The sequence below is a fragment of the Lissotriton vulgaris genome, chromosome 6 (genome assembly GCF_964263255.1).
Source record: "Lissotriton vulgaris chromosome 6, aLisVul1.2, whole genome shotgun sequence".
In the NCBI taxonomy this organism is placed as follows: Eukaryota; Metazoa; Chordata; class Amphibia; order Caudata; family Salamandridae; genus Lissotriton; species Lissotriton vulgaris.
Window position 1 is genome coordinate 1,530,938,418 of NC_141694.1, and position 22,899 is coordinate 1,530,961,316.

Consider the following 22,899-nt stretch of genomic DNA (forward strand, 5'->3'; position numbering starts at 1 on the left):
GGCATCTCCTTCAGAATAATTCTATCTTGCCTATTTGTTTTAATGGTATAACGTTAAAAATTACGGCCTATGCAGACGACATTGCTGTATTTACTACAGGGCCAGAGGTGGCTATTGTTGCAATCACACAAGAGGCACAACATTTTGGTTTCCTCTCTGGCTACAAGCTCAATCTAAACAAAACGCAGTCTATTCTCAATTACGTATCTGCATCTCCTCCACCTCAGCTAGGTGTCACTGCCACTGCAACGTACCTTGGAGTCTGTCTCAGTAGCTGTATTGACGATTTCATGTCTTTGAACTATGAACCTTTGCTCAAAAGAATTACTGCGGATCTGCGGAGATGGCATAGGTTGCCCCTGACTATCATCGGGAGATGCAATATAGTGAAAATAAATGTCTTGCCTAAATATCTTTATTTGTTACGTTCAATTCCTTTAAGAGTCTCAATCTCGTTTTTTAAGCGGCTAGACTCCGTTATTGGTAGCTTTATCTGGGGCTATCGCAGAGCTAGGAGAGCTCTCAGATATATTAAGCTGATGGATGAGCAAGGTGGGTTCCAACTCCCCGATTTTAAAACTTACTTTTGGCCTGCTTTTCTTAATCGTATTCAGAGTTTACTTTTTGGACCCACTGTGGTTAAAATATGGTTTGCGTATCAGCTCACATCTGGTCTTAACAGTGGGTTTCTTCTATAATATATGTATTATATTTCTATAGCGCTGGGACGCTCCCGGGTAACCACGCGCTCTTTAAATCCGCATCCAATCCAATCCAATATGTCGGACACAAACTATTTTAAGAGAGTACGTTTCAAGGTAGTTAGGCACATTTATCGTATCTGGCAAGATATATGTAAATCTTTTGCTCTGCCAGACTTACATGAATTTACTCTCTTATGGGATAATCCTAGGCTCCCAGGCATATTTTCAGACGCCGTCTGTAGAAGGTGGCAACAGTGTGGAATAATACGGCTAGGGCAGATGTATGATGAATGTGGTTTTAGGTCATTCTCCTCCTTAAAAGATGAGTTTGGGATATCCCAGAATTCATTTTTTAAGTACCTGCAAGTCAGGAATTATTTCTTACAAGGGAAGGGATTGTTTGCCCTCCCCCATACTTCTGATGCATTGCGGGCTATCTTTAATACCTCTGCTCAGGGTCAGATTGGGAAAGCTTATCAGAGCTTCATGTTTGCAATGGAAGATGACGGATTGGCGATGGTAGCCAAAATTAATCGTATGTTCGCAACTGTAATTAGTATGGAAGAGTTTTTCGATTCCATGGCTACAATCAACTCGGCTGTTTCTTCGATTAACCTAAAGCTGCAACAACATCGTATTATGTTCATGTTATATTACACCCCGCAGGTAATCTCGAAATGGACTACCTCCCAGGTCTATTCAAAGTTATACTGCTCTAAGTGTAACATGTATGCTGCTGATTTTAGACATATGTTTGTTGCGTGTCCCCGCCTAACTACATTCTGGTTTGAGGTCGCATCGGTGTTGAGCAGGTTATCAGGCACATTGATTCATTTAACGGAGAAAGAAATAGTTTTGGGGTCGGTCACCGATTCAGGCTGTTTATCCAAACTTTTAGCTTCAATTATTATTATCTCTGCGCGACTCTGCATTACCAGGGCCTGGATTGATGTACTTAGTCCAAATATTACTGACTTTTGGTTAGTACTGAGGGGGGGTCTATGAAATGGAACTGGCACTAGCGAAGGCTAGGGGTCTACGGTCAAGCGTGAAATTTGGAAGGGTTTGGTCAAGCCTGCAAAGGGACTAACTGCTGTATGCTCAATGTCTCTAGTATTATGTAGGACTGTCTTACTGTATTTATTTTTCATTTATTTTTCATGGATTTTTATTTCACCTCACCTGGTTTGGACAAGTATTATGTATGTGACTGTCTGATATGACTTGTGTCGATGTTCTAATGCTCGATAATTCGGGATGTTTGTTTGTTGTTGTTTCCTTCCTATTGTTTTCTGTGTTATAAATGCTCTTTTGTTTTTGCTATACCTGTGACTTAAAAAATAAAAAATTTAAAATTTTAAAAAAGGAATAACCAATTAGTACATACATTTAACATAGGGAGCACTTGCACTGTGGCAATGAATGATTAGCAGTGGCACAGTGCCCAAAGCATAAAACCACCAAAAACATTTCAAAACAGAGGAGGCAATACGTCAAAAATGGAAGGGAGACTCACGCCAATGATGCCAGGTCTAACAAGGATCATAAAATTGGAGAACGAAGATCAGAGAAGAGCAAACTTAAAAAGTGACAAGATTCGAGATAGAATAGCAGCATGTTGAGATTTGGTTACTTCAACCTTTGAATAGCCGCAAAGCAGGAATTGCCAAATATGGTGCTGTTGCTTTAGTAGGCAAATTATGGAGATTGTTAAATTTGCGTTGGACTCTGTTCTCATATTTGACAAACTGTGAAGCAATAGGGAATTACTAAAAAAGTGTATGTAACTCTTTATCTATAAATGGAAAAGAAATAATAGATACAATATCAGTGGTATGGATCTCTACTTTGGGGGCAAGAGTCTTGAGCTTACTCTCAAATGCAATTAACCTATTTGGTATACTATTCGCCAACTAGCAGAGACTCTGAGGAAGTCGGCAGCACTCTTTAGCCTTCCTGGCCACATTAATGACTTTTGCATATAATCCGAAAGAGGAAAATAAATCTCCCTACCACCAAAGATTGTTTTGTGTCTAATAATTCAGTGCCGAAGCCCCAGATGAGCTAGCCCTCTTTCAGTGTCTTCACAGTTGTTCCATTTGGTAATTCTAGTGTGGGTAGCAGTAGTCAGTGTCCTCCTCCCCAAGCCATGGTGGCTTTCCACTCCTCTGGGTTCTTCTAAAATTCAGGGTGCACGGCAGAAGGATGACTCTCCTCACTAATTCTTCTCAAGAATACCAGAGGTTCTCCACTCATTCTAAGACTGCTCACTGAGAGGCTGACCCTGCTCTTCTTCCCTGCTTTCGCCCCCAAAACGTTGCCCACACACACAGAATGGATATAGCTGTTTAAGGATTATTGTATAATGCTGTTCTTACTATTGTGTTTATTGTGTTGTTGACGGGCTCCATCGTCTGCTGACAAACCAACATCTCAGTGACACCACCCCAAAAATTCAGTTTGAGAAAACACTTACGTCTATCGCCTACCTCGACCATCTGCAGTTTATTTGTTCACCTGTTTCTCATGAAAGAGTGCTTCGCTGTTTATTAGGTGGCAAAGCCTGATGGTTCAGTGCGCTGTGGGTAGCGTTTTTGCATTTCGACAGATAAAACAATTGAAGCACTCACAAACACACCCATACATATTCACTGAAAAAGGTTAAGATGAAGTTATAGTTATTCCTTAACATTTGTTTAAAAAACGTTTGAAATTCACTTAAAACACGGTAAAAGTGACATTTTGGCTGAAAATTAAAACTGAAAATTAAATGCAGATTATGGTTAGGAACAAAATCCATAATTTACCCAACGGACATGCAAAACATAACTGGCAATCCAAAGGCTATGTTCATGACCTCGCAATTAATGGGGCATATGCGATAGCAAGTGAAAATATTCTCAAAGGTAATGATGTGTTAGATGTAAAAATGCAGAGCTTTACTCATTCAGAAGAGCTAAAAGACAGCACAGCTGATCTACCTGAACGGGTTCCGCAAATGACCAGCCGCCAGTGAGGATTCCAAAACATGCACTCAAATAAACACAAAATATCACAGAGTGACACAGCATTTTTAGGGATGTAAATGAGCCTCAAATAAAAAGGACATAATTACCAAATACTCTGAATTTTAACCACTGTTCTATCAAATATGCAACTGTCTACATCACGTTTGTTTATGACGATATTCGACCTTACCACAGGTTCATACATGATGTGCTGGTCAGAAATAATTTATTTCTTTGAACTGTGGAACTTGTAGTCTTATTTATTCTATTTTAAAACAGGACTACAAGTCTCAGAATTGACAGGAAAAACATGCACTACAGTAGTACATAACACATGAATCTGGAAAAATTGGCAGTGATGTATTAGATACCCTTTAGGGTGGCTGTTTGTATGTTCTTAGGTAATATATGCTGTTTCAAATAATACTGTGTTAAATGTGTAGTTTCAGAGTCTAAATATATAGTTTAATATGTAGTGTTTCATAAAATGTACAAGATTAATACATATGTTGGAAACAATTATTACTCACGTAGTCTGTCAGGCATGTAGGAATTCAGAAACATACTTAAGCAGAACTTCTGTATACAGGAGTAATTACATATAACTAATGTGTAAGCTGGGCTGTAGGGAGATAATAGGACAGTAGTTTCTAGTTAAATGTAGTTTTTAGTAATTATTGACCTATATGTCGAGTTATGTATGCAGTATCTGAACTATGATGCAACTCACGTATTAAGGAAAAGATAGAGGTACTCATACTGCCAGGGAAAAGCCAGAGGGACTTATTCATTCATGCACATGCCAAATAGCACTCATATAAATCGATCAGTATGAGAGCTACTTGCACACTCAGTATTATGTGTTGGCCTGCTTTTCCAGTTTTACTGCAAGCTGACTTGACATTTAAAATATCTTGCAAAATTTTGAAACTTCCCTTCTAGTATATATCACTTACCCCTAAGGTACGGTGTGCGTAGGCCATAGGGTAGAGTGCTATGTGGTTAGAAAGTGTGACGTGCACTTTAAAGTCTCAGACAGTCACATGTATGTTTTAGATTCCTAGGCACAGTTAAATATACTCCTACACTCACTCAGATATATAGGCAAGTACTGACACAACGTAGTTACTGAGCTATTTGTTCAGCCAATTACATACAGGTTTAGTGACCAATAGAGTTAGTTAAACAGTCATGTACTGGTACACTTAGTTAAACATTTGATGTCACTCCTACAAGAATACTACTCCATTTACTGAGAAATCGAACCAACTACTGAAACAAGCTAGTCACACATGCAGTCATGGGTCAGGCCTATTAGTGCAGACGGTATGTCTGCATTTTTAGAGGAGGCTTACTACTGCAAAAGGTATCTGTTCACCTTTAGTAGCACTTTTATTGGCAGCACGACTTAGCATGAAAAAGACCTTTGCCAAGTGTTGAACCCAACTTTTAGTACACATAACTCTCCTCTGAGATAGGCTGTACGTATACCATAATCCACTGTGGTTTGTATTGAAATGGTGCGAGATATCCTGTTCACTTTCACTAAGTTATTCATGCACTTGCTGCCCTATGCTGAGTAGTACGTAGAGTATACCACCCATAATGCAAGTGACACACATGTTCTGAAAAGCATAGAGTCTCTGTCTCATGCAGTCAGATAGTTCAGAGGCACTTATGCATTCACTCACATGCTCCAAAACTAGTTATGTATCCAGCACTGTCAAAGGCAATTGCACAAACTTACATATCTATGTATTCACCAACATGGGGCACTGAGCTATTTGTTCAGCCACTTACTTACAGATTTAGTGAGCCATAGAGTTGGGTAAACAGTCTGTACTGGTACACTTAGCTAAAAGCATCTGATGGTGTTATTATAGGAGTACTCCTCCACTTACATAGATATGCAACCAAGTAGTGAATGATACACCCCATACAGATAAAAGCGGTGGGGCAATGGGGAAGGGGTGGGCAGGGCAGTGGGGAAGGGGTGGGCAGTGGGGAAGGGGTGGGCAGGGCGGGGGAAGTCAACAGACGACGGAATAGGGAAAATACAATTTAAAAAAATAAATCCACTTTCCTTGCACTCGCAGCATCACTGACTCGCAATGCCAATTCCACACACCCACTCACAAACCCATACAGCCACTCATACACCAGCCCTAAGACCAATAGCAGCACTCACACAGCCACTCACAAACACACACAGCCATTTACACACCCACTCACAGACCCCCACACACACATAGATGCACTCAAAGACCCACTGACACACTCCCACTCCCAGACCCACGCAGACACTCACACACCCACTCACAGACCCACACATGTGCTCACACACCCACTATCAAAGGTCACAGGTTACAGTTATGAAAAACATTACAAAATACCTCAGAAATTCACTGTAAAAAACAAAGTTCACAGAGAAGTTACAGTTACGTAATAGAACATTAACGAACCACAGAAATTCACATTAAAAAAACGAAGGTTACAGGGACATTCAGTTAGGCTCAAATTTCACTTGTACAAAACCAGTGAAATTCAGCAGTTATAGTTACCTGAGCTAACTATAAATTATGCCCCGCAATGCACTGCTTATGACCTCACATATTACATCACTCATGACATGGTCCGTGACATCACTGATGACATCTCAAATGACATCACTGATGACATCATCCATAGAACCACTCACATACCTATACAGCCTCTCATATACCTACTTACATCCCCACACAAACACTTGCATCTCCATTCACATATCCATACAAGTACTCACACAAACACTCACTCTCTCATACAGCTACTCATACAGTCACTCACCGATACTGCCACTCACATAGCCACATACTCACCCATACAGCTACTCACACACACACATATTCACCTATACAGCCACTCACACACACACTCACTTACATCTACGCACTCACCCGTACAATCAGTGACACACCCATGCAACCACTCACATACCCATTCACACATCCAGATAAGCACTCCCACATCTGCTCACTTACCCATACAGACATTAACAGACACTCACTCTCCAATACAACCACTCACACACTAACTCAATTAATCAAACAGCCACTCATTAATTTATTTAGCCACTTACACACCCACTCACTCACTCATACAGCCATTCAGATACCCACTAATTTACCCATGCAGCCACTAACACACCCACATACTCACCCATAGAGTCACTCACACAGCCACTCACTTACCCATACAGCCACTGCCACACCCACTCACTCATCAATACTGCTACTTACACAGCCACTCACTCACCCACACAGCTCCTTACACCCCCACATATACACCTATACAACCAATAACACACCCATACAGTGACTCAGGCACCCACTTACACACGGATATACACACAGTCACACATCCACTCACTTAATGTATGTTAGAAGTAGTATCACTCATTAGTAGTACACCTAGTATACTAATTTAACTTTTGTAGTAGCTTAGTATCTATGTTTAACAATCATAAACTCTTGGAAAATACTTAAACTCACTGGACGATGTCATCAGTGATGTCATTTGGGATGTGATCAGTGATATCACTGACCATGTCATGAGTGATGTAATTTGTGAGGTCATATGCAGTGCATTGCGGGGGCATTGGTCATAGTTAGCTCAGGTAACTTTAGCAGCTGAATTTCACTAGTTTCATACAAGTGAAATCTGAGCCTACCTAAAAAGCCCCTGTAACTATATATATATACGCAGCGACGAACAATTTTGCTAGTTTAATTGATAGCGGCAAGTACCCAGCTGAGGCGTTCAACTCAAAAACACAGATTACTAAGACTCGCGCCAGTCAGAAAAGTGGCAAAAATTGCAAAACTGAACATTAGACCGAACATTGTGTACTATTACAATGTATTCGGATCAGCGTCGTAACTCAGCAGACGAACTGTTTGACATTGACGCAGCACAAGGAGCTGCAGCCAGCAAACCCAATGGCAGCACCAACAGTCCTCTCAAGACTTCATTCACACAGTTAGAAAAACTATATGAACGCGAAATTCGAAAATGGTGGGAGAATACCTCCCTTGAAAAGTATCTGGCAGTAAAACGTATCCCACGCGGACTCCGTGTTTACATGGTGCCCGCATATGAAAATCCGGACCCGCAGTTATTAGACGAGTGGTCCACTTACACTGCAGAAATGTCTGGTGGGATGCTGAGAATACTCATCAAATTTGCGTGGAGCGACAGAGCAAAATGCCAAAAGGAAATTGATGATTTGAAAGCCCTCATCTCGCAGGATTCAGATGTGACCACTATAGATCGCCTGCGGGAAGAAATGAAGATGCGACTACTGGCATATGAAGACAAAATCAGACAACGCAAGCAGTCTAAATTTCAAAGAGATGCCAAAGATTATGCGCAAGGGCGCATCCTGACATTCGCACGCAAATTTGAGGCCCCGAGAAAAGCCCTAAGAAGCAAGGCAATCAATACAGCCACCCCAGAACCAGTCACATCGGAATCAGATGTTACCGATGCAGAACAGTCAGGGGATGAGAGATCTGCAACACCAAGCACAGCAATTTTATCCACCTCGCAGAGGCATTTTTGCGAGGAGTTCCAGCTGATGCGCCAAACGCAACAAAAGGCAAACCACCAGAAACACAACAAAGACAAGGCAGATACGATGCGGGGGCTTCCACCTCAGGCAATCAAGGCATGGCTACCCAAACCAGGAGCAAGAGAGGCACCAGGAGATAAGTGCCCAAGAAGACCTTACCATTATAAATTTGACCCCATACAAACTTTCAAAAATAGAGGAGCAAGTTTTAAAGAAAGGACTGACCTTCTGCCCTACCAGTGGTTTTGAATTTACCCAGACCAGGATAGATCTGTTCCTCTTTACTCGGAAACTAAAACTTCAAAAGTTCCATAATATCAAGAATGCTCTGAGCAGTGAGCCGCAAATGGGGAATGCTCACCAATCCACTGATTTGGAATTAATTGATTTGGACCTAATGCAAGCTATTGCAAGCCAAAGAAGTGATCCAGACCAAACAATTAGTGAGTTAGCTGATATAGCTGAACAATTTGGTGTATCTCAGATCAGAACAAGTACAAACTTCAAACCGGCATCTAAGTTCATCCCAACGATGCCACATGATGCTATTGATGTTTTCGAGGAAGCTGTTAAAACGGATCTGCTAAGCTTGAGAACCAAAAGATCCCCTAAATTTAACAACAAACAATGGAACCTATCACTGGCCCAAAGGAATGCGCTGACAAAATTGAAACCAAATATCACCATAGTATGTAAGCCGTCGGATAAAGGCGGTAACATCGTGTTAATGACTAGAGAATACTATTGCACAGAAGCGCTTCGACAACTCAAGGATACAGACTGTTACACTAAGATCAACAAAGATGAATATAACTCCAGCATTACGGAATATCACCTACTACTTGACAAGTGGGCAGCAGAGGGGATGTTGGATGCGAATGAACTGAAGTTTTTGACATATCAACAGCCTATAACTCCCACTTTTTACCACTTACCAAAAATTCACAAACATTCTACACTGCCACCAGGGAGACCAATAATCTTCTCAAAGGACAGTTTAACTGAGAATGTGTCACAGTTCCTTGATTTCTTTTTGATTGAGCATGTCAAAACCCTTTCATCATATTTAAGGGACACATCTGATTTCATTCGCATCATCTTAGACACACCCTGGGAACCTGATATGCTGATGATAGTGCTAGACGTGACAGGACAATAAACATGCATAGCACATAACCATGGAATACAGGCAGTGCAGTACTTCCTAAAAACTCGCTCTTTGAAATATATGAAACACAATAGTATGTTGGTCGAATTCTTGCATTTCTGTTTGCATAACAATATATTTCTGTTTCAGAAGCAATATTACAGGCAAGGGAGAGGGACGGCGATGGGCACCTGCTTCGCCCCCAGCTACGCAAACTTGTTCGTGGGCTGGTGGGAGAAGCAGGTGGCCTGGTCCAACGACAACCAGAAATGGGTCACGTCAATTATCGGGTGGCACTGGTATATTGACGATTTATTTATTTTCTGGAAAGGTTCCAAGACAGAGGCAGAATTATTCATTCAAACTTTGAATAACAATGATCTCAACCTACATCTAAGGGGCACTATAAGCAGTCACGAGGTAGACTTTCTTGACTTAAAGGTCTCCATCAAGGATGGAAAAATCTGTACTTCTCTTTTCCGGAAGGTCACTGCCTGGAACTCCACCCTAGAAGCAAGCAGTTGTCACCCCAAACCCTTAAAGAACAGTATACCTTTTGGGGAACTACTGCGCCTCGAAAGAAACTGTGCGCTCACAGAGGATTTTGAGCGAGCTGCACAAGACTCAATAGGGAGGTTTAAATTGAGAGGATATTCTGATGACACACTGAAAAAGGCATATGACAAAGTTCATTTAATCCCTAGAGCAAGTCTGTTCAAGCACCCAAGTGGGAAAAAAGCCAGTGAAGACAAAAATCCTCGCTTCATCACGACTTTCTCTAACGACTCTTCAATGATCCACAGCATCATGAGTCGCCACTGGAACACTTTAAAAACAGATGTAGTCATCGGAACACAATTATCATCCCATCCTAAAATCACTTATAGGAGGAACAGATCCTGAAAATATACCTTGATACACAGTCACTTTGATACTATTCCGAGATCACCACGACTTGGAAACCTGACTGGGTTTTTCCCATGTCAAAACTGCAAAGCCTGCCAGTCAAGTGGTAAAGTTACCTCATATGAAATTCCAGACACAGGGACAGTGAGGAAAATTAACAAATTTCTCACTTGCACAAGCCATACTGTGTGTATCGTCTTGAATGCCCGTGTAAATTATATTATGTCAGGAGCTCAATCCACCCTGTCAAAAAGCGAATTCTAGAACATGCTAGAGCAATTGAACATAATGACCCAAACTACCCCGTAGCAAGACACTTTGCCTTGAAACACAACAGTGACCGCAATCTCCTGAAATTCCATTGTCTGGACCAAATACCTCTTAAAGATCGAGGAGGGAACAGAGAGCTACAAATGAGGAAGAGGTTTATTGTAGATCTCCGTGCCAAGTCACCACTAGGACTCAACATAGGGGAAGAATTGGCCTTTCATCTTGGCTAGTTTAGATGCAGGATAGCACTTATGCATCTACACATTTACCCCCTTCTGGTTTGTAACACTTATTTCTGTCACAGTTTGCAAGAATGATTCGAAGTGTTACACATTACTTTTCCTTGTTGCTGATAATGAATGTAAATCGATGTCTAGTAATTTAATTAATTGTTTCCGTATTATTTGATTGCCCATCCAGGGCTTAATAACGTCTGTTTGTTAAATAAGGCCATACAATTTATGTATTATGTTAACCACTACAAGATGGCCGCCATGTATACTTATTGCTTAGTCTTTCTTTCTTTTGCCAATGAATTTGGCGCCAGTCACAGCAGACGAAGGCGTGATGCCGAAACGCGTCCTGTTTTGATTTTTGAATAAACCTTAAGAGTCTTGAAAGAGAGTTGTGGAGTGCCGTCCATTCTTTTGCCAAAGTAAAAGAAACTTGGAGCGTCTATATATATATATATATATATATATATATATATATATATATATATATATATATATATATATATATATATATATATCAGCAGGAACTCCGCAATACCACCTCCAATCCCACAGGACCGGCGAAGCAGGAGACAGACCACAGCTTCTTTCCAGGTAAGTTTTATTTTTTCAGTTTTTTCATGAACCAACCAACCATGACGCGTTTTGGGCTTTGCAGCCCTTGTTCACATGCAGGGTATAGCTGAATTTTTGTGCTATTTAAAGTGCTTAAGTGCCCCGCCTGCCGCCCTCCTCCCTAAATGGTCATGTGACCTAACTGATAAGGAAAACAGACTATCACAGTGGATATTTATAATTGAAACTAGAACATGCAATGTAATGCGTAAATGCATATATGTATACACCAATATACTTGATAATTATACATAAAAACATATCTCGGAATCAATTCCATACAATGATTAAATCCAGTAGATCGTGAAAACATAAATCACTGGACAATGCTGTGCCCTTTTAAGCTGATGATAATATGAGTCTGCATCCTAACTTTATAGACATCAAACAATGGGCGAGTCGAATTGTATAAAAAAAAAAGAGGGCTGAACAGTGCTATAGTACTAACAACCAAAAAAGCTAGGACAACCCTGCCTAGTGTGCAAAGAGGCTAGAAATAAAGTGCATACTGTATATTCTAAAAGATAATAACATTCATTATGTTATTAAATATGAGAGAATGCACTATGAAAAAATAATCAGTTACCCGTCATAAAATCAGGAACTATTATTCAATTTAAAAATGCAATTCTAAAAACAATCATTTCATCATAATGTTATTTTCCCTAAAAGAATATGTCAGTAAGTGTATAAATAATTTAAACAGTGATAAAATGTGATTAAAAAGAGGGAAAAGTGAGCATACCATTGATCTAAAATGGTCAGAGGGGCGCAAATTGAAAACTTGCACAAAATTATGTAACACATGGATAAAAGAAAATTCATGTTATTATACATATGTAAAGTGCAAACAGTCATGCGTATCAAACCCTGATAGATAACAGGGAACCTGACTATCTATTAATTGTCATAAATAGTGGTAATGGGTACATTTCCATCCTTCGGTGCAGGAATGAGCAACAGGGAACCTGACTACTCATTAAGTCAGAGAGATATGTGTAACTGAGACTGACAACAAGATATTCCACAGGGTTACTACTAGAAGAAGGGCAACTGGATCCTTTTAGACATTTGAGAGAATTCGTAGTACCTTTACAAAAAATTGTAAAAATCTCCGGTGTTATTCAGGCCATTCGGCCATTTACTATCAAACTCTAGGATAAACCGTGTTTTGAGTTGTCACAATAACAACTCTCTGTTGCCTCCTCTCCATAAGGGCAGTACTGATCCTACCTACCACAAAGTACCTGAGGCAGTTGAGATCTTTATTATGCCTAGCTGCAAAGTGGCGGGCTACAGGGTAGGAAGGATCAGTGTGTAATATTGCCCTAAGGTGTTGCAGAATTCTGACGTGCACCTGGGCTTTAGTACTTCCGATGTAATGCAGCCCACAGGTGCACGTCAGAACATAGACTGCAAATTCAGTTTTGCAATCATAGCAACCCTTTATTGGAATCTCTAGAGGGCTGAATGGTGTACGATAATGTGTCTTGTTTTCACCAAATTTACATGCCCTACAGTGGGTACTCTTACGAAAACCAGATTAGGCCTTTACCAGATGTCCTTTTGTTTTAATTCTGGGCTGCTAACATCTAATGATGCACCCATGTTTCTAGCCCTACGAAACGTTATAGCTGGTTTTACTGGTAAGGTAGGACTCAGGATGTTATCAGTTAGAATAATAGGCCAACTTTTTGGGATAATCCTTTTGATGGCATTCTCATCACTGCTGTAGGCAGTGATGAACCTAGGACGGGTGTTCGTAAGTGTATTGGAATAAATGGAAGACTCAGCATTGTCTGAGTCAGGATCAGACATCTGTAACAGACTCTCTCTGCTTCTCAACCTTGGTTTAGCCAAAGCTTGAAAATACGATTTGAGTAACCGCGTTCCTGAAAACGGGTTCTAAGGTCATTGACACATTTATCAAAATCAGATGTAGAGCTACAAATACGCTTAATTATTAAGATTTCACCAAGAGGGATACTATGTATGGTGTGTTTGGGATGGAGACTAGAGGCGTGCAATAGAGGGATGTATGACGTTAAAACGCATACTTTTACCACGCATACCATTAGAACGCAATTTTTACAGCGCAGGATCTTTTACAACGAATACCTTTACAATGCATGACATTACATCGCAGACACTATTACAACGCATACCATTACAACGTAAGTATAGGTAAGTATATTATATTTTAAAAAAATGTAATTAATAAAAATTAAATACATTATTTTTATTAAATACATTTTATATTAATGTCATTGTAATTTTAAAATTATATATATATAAAAACTTTTATAAATAAATATTAAAATTAGGAAAATAAATTTAATTAATTTAATTTACGTATTTTTTATAAAACTAAACCCTAAAAATACCCCTGTACCCCAAAACACAAACCCAGCCCTGAACCCTAAAAATACCCCTGTACCCCAACACCCAAACCCAGCCCTGAACCCTAAAAATACCACTATACCCCAAAACCCAAACCCAGCCCTGAACCCTAAAAATACCCCTGTACCCCAAAACCCAAACCCAGCCCTGAACTCTAAAAATACCCCTGTACCCCAAAACCTAAACCCAGCCCTGAACCCTAAAAATACCCCTGTACCCCAAAAACCAAACCCAGCCCTGAACCCTAAAAATACCCCTGTACCCCAAAACCCAAACCCAGCCCTGAACCCTAAAAATACCCCTGTACCCCAAAACCCAAACCCAGCCCTGACCCCTTAAAATACCCCTGTATCCCAAAACCCAAACCCAGCCCTGAACCCTAAAAATACCCCTGTACCCCAAAACCCAAACCCAGCCCTGAACCCTAAAAATACCCCTGTACCCCAAAACCTAAACCCAGCCCTGAACCCTAAAAATACCCCTGTACCCCAAAAACCAAACCCAGCCCTGAACCCTAAAAATACCCCTGTACCCTAAAACCCAAACCCAGCCCTGAACCCTAAAAATACCCCTGTACCCCAAAACTCAAACCCAGCCCTGAACCCTAAAAATACCCTTGTACCCCAAAACCCAAACCCAGCCCTGAATCCTAAAAATACCCCTGTACCCCAAAACCCAAACCCAGCCCTGAACCCTAAAAATACCCCTGTACCCCAAAACCCAAACCTAGCCCTGAACCCTAAAAATACCCCTGTACCCCAAAACCCAAACCCAGCCCTGAACCCTATATATAAAATTACTATAATTAATTTATTTAATGTATTTTTAATATTTTGATAATTTAAAAAAAGGTTAAATTAAATGATATACTTACCTATTCTTACGTTGTAATGGCATGCGTTGTAATAGTATCTGCGTTGTAATGTCTTGCGTTGTAAAGGTATGCGTTGTAAAGGATCCTGCGTTGTAATAGTATGTGTGGTAACAGTATGCGTGGTAAAAGATGCGTGGTAACAGTTGCATACCGCAATAGGGTATTGCCAGAAGTGGGTTTACGATGTAGAGTAGATGTTAATTGATTGGCTTTTACATATAACAGTACATCTAAGAATTTTATCTGGCAAGGACTGATGTGTGAGGTGAAATGGAGATTGAGGGAATTTGCATTGATTTCATTTATAAACAAATTAGCCTCCTCCTTACTGCCTTGCCAAAGAATAAAAATATCATCAATGTGCCTTAGATATTTGACAATCTTTTCTCTGACCCATATTGCATGCGTAGCACCAAGGACCTGCTCCTCCCACCGGCCCACGTGCAAGCACGCGTAGCTGGGGGCGAAGCAGGAACCCATGGCCATGCCACGTAATTGTCTCCATACTTCTTTACCGAAGGCAAAGTAATTATTATTTAAACACCAATTCATTAATTCCAAAATGACTTTGTTATGTTCATATAAGTCAGCAGATCGGGTGTCCAGAAAATGTTTGGTGGCCCTTAGTCCCTCTGTGTGTCCAATACTTGTATATAGGGACTCTACGTCCAAAGTAATGAGCAACATATCTTCTTCCCATTCTAAATCTTTGATTTTTGACAGGAAGTCGCCAGTGTCATGCACATAACTAGGTAATTTGGTGACCAGTTCTTGTAAAAAATAGTCAATGTAGCGACCCACATTTTCTCCGGCACTATTAATAGCCGAAATGATCGGTCTTCCGGGAGTAGGCAAGGTGTTCTTATGAATTTTGGGAATTAGGTAGAAAACAGGGAGAACTGGGAATTCTTTATGCATAAATTTGTATTCCTCTCCTGAGACAAATCCTTCTCGCCGATATTTGCTCAAAAGGTTTTCCAAAGAAATTTTAGCATTCGAATATTCTTTCTTGTTGGATTTGCTGTAGCAGGATATATCGTTGAGCTGACGCAAAGCTTCTACAACATAATCACTTTTCGCCCAAATTACAAGGTTTCCGCCTTTGTCTGCCGCCTTCATGACTATATTGGGGTTTGCTCTGAGCTTTTTCATTAGCGCTATATAGTTTGCTTGTTGATGGTCATAGTTAGTTTTATTCCATTTGCGTGATTTAGTATGTAATTGCTTAATTGCGTTGGTTATACAATCGTGGAACGTGTCTATGGCATCTTTTACCATTAGAGGGACACATTTAGACTTGTTCTTAAATGGCGTTATACCTGCCCCCTTTTGGGTAGTGTTAATCTTTGACAGTCTGGTTTGAGTGTTGCTTTCAATGTCTGGACCCATAGGCTGGGAATCAGTGGCTTGGCAAAGGTCATTAAGGCGTCGATTCCGATCCGGTAAAATGCACTCCGAATCGTCGTACGGAGCATTTTTCCCCGTACGAATCGTACCCGTAAACGTCCCCGTACGTACGACGAAGTACGATCCGTACCAGGAGCCAAAGTCCGTACGAGTCGTACATGACTCCGTACGACTAAAATATCCGTACGAGTCTCACTCGGAACCCGCTGTACGTGACATCGCTACGGTTCGCGGCTGGTTTTTACGACCCAGCAAGTACGATTCGTGTCGGGTACGCACCGTACGCCCCTTTTTTATACGGGAGCTGGAAACAGCCGTAAACGCATAGTTCGCGCTGAAACAAGTACGGAACACCCTCCCCTGGGGACGCCGCGTACCCCCCATGATTGCCGGGGTACGCGCCGTACCCCTGCGATCATTGGGGGTACGCGCCGTACACCCAGCGTACATGGGGTACGCACTGTACCCCATGAACGGTGGGTGTACGGTGCGCACCCCATGTACGCTGGGTGTACGGCGCATACCCCCCATGATCGCAGGGGTACGGCGCGTACCCCTGCGATCATGGGGGGTACGCGGCGTACGGTGTGTATGTGATTGAGCGCTTTTCCGTACGAATCGCCCTTACCTGACGCGGACCGTACGAATAGCGTCCTGATCACCCGGTCCGGATCGTACTCGCCGGGTCGTACGGTGTGTTTACGAGTCGTACGGAAACGGCTCTGGATACGAATCGTACGGACGGGGATTTTACCGGATCGGAATCGACACCTAAGTGTTAGATAAGTGGAAACATCAGCAACTCTTACCTCTGGCACCCCGTCCGGGGCACTTTGATCATCAAGTGCGATGGTTCCAGTGGTTGATTTCAAACTTTGAGTGGCGAAATGTTTGCGCAGTTTCATTTTTCGAATAAAGCGGTAAACATCAATGCGGGTTGCCGCATAGTCAAAGGATTGGGCCGGACAAAAGTTAAGCCCCAAGGAAAGCAATTGTTCTTCAGCTTTTTCCAGAACAACGCTTGAAAGGTTGATTACTGAATTCTTGTTGCTTATTTCCTTCGTTGCCATGGCGCTTTGGTTTTCTTTGTTTGCGCTTTTTTTTCTGGCTTGTTTCCTTCGTTCTCGTCTTTTTTGGTTTTTGGTTTTATAATCTGACCTTGACTGTTTAGCCGTGGGCGCAATGTTCTCAGTCTCTCCGCCACTAAAAAATCAAGTTCCTCTGCCACATTCAGGATGGGTGCTGCTTGTAGATCTCTGTCAGAGTCATCACTTGAGACACTGGATGTGGATGGCGTGTCTCTGCTTGCATCCTCATCATTTAACCCACCGTCATATTCATGGTCATTTTGCGCGGCAGTGGGTGTCGTCTGCTTTTTGGTATTCCCACTATATTGCTGTCGTTTTGCTACACTGTATTTTCGGGCGAAAGTGAAAATTTGCCCATGTGCATAGTCAGCCTGGTCGCGAGCAAATTTGCTAACCTTTCTCACCTTTATTTTGTCTTCGTGTTTCTTTAGGCGGTCATTCATGGCTTCTCCAAGATTTTTTGTTGTTTCTGACTCCTTAATTTTGCTGATGTCTTCATTAAGCTTATCGATATTTGAAAGGATTTTAGCTCTATCGATAGCAGCATATTTTATAAGTATATGAACCAAGTTCATCGAAGCCGCCAAATTGCTTTGCCCCCATTCTTTAAGCATCATGGGATTGGCGCGGTCAAATCTTGGCGCCAGCATAATACGGAGTCCCCTAGGAACACGACTAGCGTCAGCATACTTAGTTAGTGAGTAATGCTCCCACCATTTAGTGATCTCCAAACGCCTTTGCCTTTCCAAATTCTTGTATACGGTCTTGATATCCCCATCATTGTTCTTATCTGTCCCGGCCGGGACCTTTTGTGTTGAGTCGCTCGTGAGGGAAATATTATCAAACAATTGCGTCGCCTCCGCTTCCCTCGCTTGGAAAGCCTCTGAAGACATGTTGGTTGGTCACGAATTCACAGATTTCGCTGAAATGCACTCTGCAATATATATATATATATATATATATATATATATATATATATATGTATATATATATATATATCCGCGAGTCGTTTTGTTCAGCATGTATATATATATATATATATATATATTTATATATATATACATGCTGAATTCCACAAAACGACTCGCGGAGCCTTACGCCGCTTGCCGCAACATGGACACGGACCCAGGTATGTGCTAATCAAGTTTTCTTTATTCCGGAATTGCCAAGACGCGTTTCGCAGCCACAGCCGCTTGTTCACTCGACAATGAGTGTATACATGTTTGGTGTTTTTAAAGTGCTAGTTCATACAGTGGAAACCACGTGACAGATCGAGCAATAGAAATCAACAACATACTCGCCCCTAACAACGTTCTAATGCATTGCAAAAGTTATACCAATAGTAAAACGGTATTAGTATAGTCAGAATTCATCAAATTCCAAATGATTCGTCATTGGCAATCTCCAATAATTCTCATGGGCGAAAAACAAAAGAATAATTTTTCGTTCGCCAGAGCTCAAATTGTTCTGTCACATGGATTAAACCTATGTGAATGTGCATAAATGTGCAAAGTGCAAATAAAATCATGTTCAAGAACCCACTACTGCTGGCAACCTGACTAATATAAAATGTGCAGTGGAAATTGATACAATCACTGTAAAATACAATTGGATAGAAACATGAGCAAAGTGGAAACAAAAGTAAAAATGACAGTTGCTCGGTGCATCACTGTACTTGTCATTCAAAGTAAAATACTCCTAAGCAAACTCCTAAGAAACATTCCCTTAGGTGATCCTACAGAAAGTGGATAACATGCAAGTCGAATATACTTAGAGATATTTAGCTAAGTTGCAGATCAAGCTGGAATGTTCTAAGCATATCAATTGCAATACGTCATCCTATTCATATTCACGATATAGGACATCTCTAAAGTGCAGAATAGTTACATGTAATATACAAATAAATAGATAGAGGAATAAATGTATATATATATATGTATATAAATATGCTAAATAAATAAATAACTACAAATATATATCATACCGTATAACTCAGCTAAGCACATGTAAAAAGGACAGCTTAAAATCATTGATTACAGTTGCCTTCCTCCACCTGTCAACAAATGCATCTTATCAATTTTGGTACATTTATACGTTTGTAAAATTTTTAACAAGAGCAGTCATTAAGATCCATTACCTATGTATGTACAAATAAATATATAAATATATATTATATATATATATATATATATATATATATATATATATATATATATATATATATATATATATATATATATATATATATTCATATATATTCATATATATTACCTTCTGGCGGTCGCCAGTAGGTAGTTATAGTTAGGATTTTTTTCAATGCAAAATCTAAAAATTCTATTTGGAATAACTTTGGCGCCGGTTAACGAATCTGCCTGAAAGTTTCCTCAAAATGGCCTTGTCGAGCTCCGGTCCTTCCCTGAAAGTTTGGGGGGGATTCGTCAAGCGGGGTCCGAGATAAAAGGGGGGTCCCAAAACGCGTTTTCCCCATGTTAATTTCCATTGTGCGGTCGAACTCACTTTTAGCCCGAACGGCTGAATGGATTTACACCAAACTTCGCAAAATTGTAGGGACTGGTAGCCCGATGTGCCTTTGCTATGTCTCAAGATATGTGCTCTAGTGGATTTACAGTAATTTAGGTTCAAAAAAATATATATATCTATAGGCGCGCCCCGGTACGCGACTTGCGCACAGAAAGCTGATTGGTTCACGGGTGTCTGTAAACATTCGAAACAGTCCGGAGCGGCCACCATCTTGTGTCTCGGTAGGATCGAGACACAAGAGGTGGCATAAAAAAAAGGGGGAAATGACTATAAGGGGGCAGGGTAGACCCCCCCCCCCCTGACCCCCTAGGTTTGATGTGGGGGCTATAATAGGGTCCCGCGGGGCAAAAAAAAACACACAAAAAAAACGATTTGCGCGGGGGGAGCGCCCGGTACGCGCACCGGGGAGCGGACCGGGGAGCGAAGCATGGGGTAATCCAGGGCCTTATTTATGAAGGCCTTGTGACAGTTTTTCGCCGCCGGTGCGTCACTTTTTGTGACTCATCTGCGGTGTAAAAAATGCGCCTCGTTGTGCCATATTTAAAAAGTGACGCATCTAGGTAGATGCGTCACTTTTTAAACCCCTGCACCGCATTATACCTGCGTCAGGTATAATGTATGCAGAGGGGGCGCTCCCCCGCAAAAAGCCTCGTAATAGTGACGCAGTGAAATCTATGACATTTCACTGCGTCACTTTTAGGACGCTGTTGCGTCAAAATCTTGCGCCTGCCTCACCAGGCGTAAGACTGACGCAAGCCCTTTCACATGGGGCTTTCCCCATGTGAAAGGATGCATTACTGGAGTTGCGTCACTTTTGTGACACACTCCAGCAATGCGTTACTTTTGCGCTTACAGATACGTCAGAAATACTGACGTATCTGTAACTCCTTGCGACATGAAGCGTCATACATTAAATATGACGCATCAGGAATGTCGTAAGGAGTGCGCACTGAAAAATGACGCATCGCTGTTTTCACGCAGCGATGCGTCACTTTTCATAAATGAGGCCCCCAGTTTATTCACTGTGTCACCTCTATGACCCTTTCTTGCGTCAATACGTCCCTTTTGCATACATTACACCTGACGTAGGAATAATGTGGCGCAGGGGCTTACAAAGTAACGCAACTACCTAGATGCGTCACTTTGTAAATATGACTGAAGAAGGTGCATTTTTTACAGCACTGGTGCGTCATAAAAAGTGACGCTCTGGTGGCGTTAAAGTGACGCATGGGCTCATAAATGAGGCCTTCAGTCTTCAACTCCAGCAATGCATCTTTTCTTACCCTTCCACACCCCGGTTCCTTTTCAACATTTTCTTTGAATATCTACATTCCCCATATTCACTCTCCTTCTCCTTACTTTCCTTCCCAACACTCACCTTCTTTCAGTCCCCCTACTTCACTTCCTTTCTCCTCGCATACCTTTCTGTTCTTTCTTACTCATTTTCCTTTCCATTATCAACGCACTCCACTTCACTTACTCTTTTTCATTTTTTTAAGAATATAGCTCTTTGATGAGAATTGGAGGTAGTTCTGAAAATAACTTTTTTTTCTTCTTTTTTTTAAGAACAGAAACAAAAACAGGGAATGGAAACTGCTCAACAGGAGCAAAAAAACAAAAAAAATTAGGGCTGGGAACGGCAGTGATGGTTCTCCAATGTTCGAACCATGAGCAGGACACTTTGCTCCCCATAGGTAAGGAGTTGATCACAGTATCTGCATTTCAGGACACCTTTGTTGAATGCAGGTTGTATATTAGGAACCAGCTCCTGCGATCGCCCCCTTCCAGAAGTAGTTGCTCCTCCGGTGGATGTAGAGGCCCCATCACTGGGAACCTCTTGTGCCAGAGCTCTGACACTTTCCCGGGCAAAATTCTGGGGGTGCCTCCTCTCCACATGCCGGATCATTGTGAAGTTCCCAAAAGAATATTTTTTTTGGGGGTCACCCCGTGACAGGACTTTTTTGCAGATCCTGCACTCCACTTTTGGAGCATTCACCTTCTTCTGGTCAGCTGGTATTGAAAAAAATTTCCAAATGAAATGCTCCTTCACCTTTGGCTGAGGAGGCTCTTCATCGATGAATTCAGGCTCATCTTCACTGCTGGATTGTCTGGCAGCCATGATTAATCAAGCAAGATTGAAGAGAAAAAAAGGCAGGACTTTCAGTCACAAAAGTGAAAGAAGAAGTGAAGGAAATGGGTGGGGATTTCATTCTTTGTAAAAAAAACTGTTAGCAACCAATGAAAAGTGTTATTTTAAGGTCACATGACTTGACACGCTGACGCTGCGCGCACCGGAGCGCTTCCGGGTGCGCATACGCGGCGCGAACTTAGGCGCTTCCGGGGCGCACACGCGGCACGAATGTAGGCGCTTCTGGGGCGCACACGCGGCGCGAACGTAGGCGCTTCCGGGGCGCATACGCGGCCCGAACGTAGGCGCTTACGCGGTGCGCCGAAGTGACGTTTTGATAGTTTCACGGAAATGCAAAATCATTTTCATTTCCTTATTAAAAAAAAAGTGCTTTTATATGTATGGTACTAAATGTCTTGCGTTATTATTTACTTTTCATTCATATTTTTTTTCACGAACGAAAATAGCGCTCTGGGTGCGCTTTCTGGAGAGCTTACCGGAGCGTGCACCCAGAGCGCCCCAGGAAAAAATGATAAAAAAAAGAAAAAATCATAATAATAATAATTAATACTTACACAAAACAGCAAATTTATAAAAAAAATCGTAGGTTAGAAACTCGATATAGAAAGGAATTAGCATTTAAAAAACCTAGGAAATTCACTGAAAAAACCATAGGTTTCACACCAGTTATAGTTAGGAATTAGCATTTAAAAAACCTATTAAATTAAAGTGAGTGATGTCACTGACCATGTCATGAGTGATGTAATATGTGACATCATCAGCAGTGCATTGCAGGGGCGCAAGTTATAGTGAGTCCAACTAACTATAACGTGGAATTTCAATGGTTTTATGTCAGTAAAATTTCCAGCTAACTATAACTGGTGTGAAACCTATGGTTTTTTTCAGTGAATATATATATATATAAAACAAAGGTAAAAGTAACGTTATAGTTAGGTAAAATTTTCAGTT